The following is a 435-nucleotide window of genomic DNA, read 5'->3' on the forward strand; positions in this document are numbered from 1 at the left end:
GGGTAAAACAACAGACTTCTGGAACGAGATACTAGTACTTGCTTTCTCATGTATTATGAGGACAGAGAAAATAAGGTAATGAGCATAATAATAAATAAAAACTGAAAGTAAAGGTATGGCCACATTCATTTATGAAATCTAGCTTTATGCTCCAGCAGAGGCAAACAAAATCCCAACATGTATATCTAACAAGTTATAGCTTACAGACCCCCCATGACAATTTTAAGTTTAAGCTCTGTAGTGGAAGCTTGTTGGCTTTTCCCTGAGAGTGAAGTACAGATGCCATAAAGCTTCCAGCAGTGCTACCTATTTATATGTAGTAATAAGTGCACTCAGCAAGTGATCTATGGCTAGCTTTGACTGCTTGTTGTATATAAACTAACTGAGTGTCCATATATTGCTTTGCCAAAAGGAGGCTATATTTACCTCTTGGAT

General features: G+C 37.0%; 1 protein-coding gene across 1 annotated transcript in view; it reads right to left on the reverse strand.

The window, feature by feature from the left end:
- The window catches only part of LOC119594088 (DNA-directed RNA polymerase II subunit RPB4-like), a gene marked incomplete at its 5' end in the record, with an annotated part of 6742 nt that overhangs the window by 4200 nt on the left and 2107 nt on the right, over positions 1-435 (reverse strand).

Source organism: Penaeus monodon, chromosome 33 (assembly GCF_015228065.2).
Source record: "Penaeus monodon isolate SGIC_2016 chromosome 33, NSTDA_Pmon_1, whole genome shotgun sequence".
In the NCBI taxonomy this organism is placed as follows: Eukaryota; Metazoa; Arthropoda; class Malacostraca; order Decapoda; family Penaeidae; genus Penaeus; species Penaeus monodon.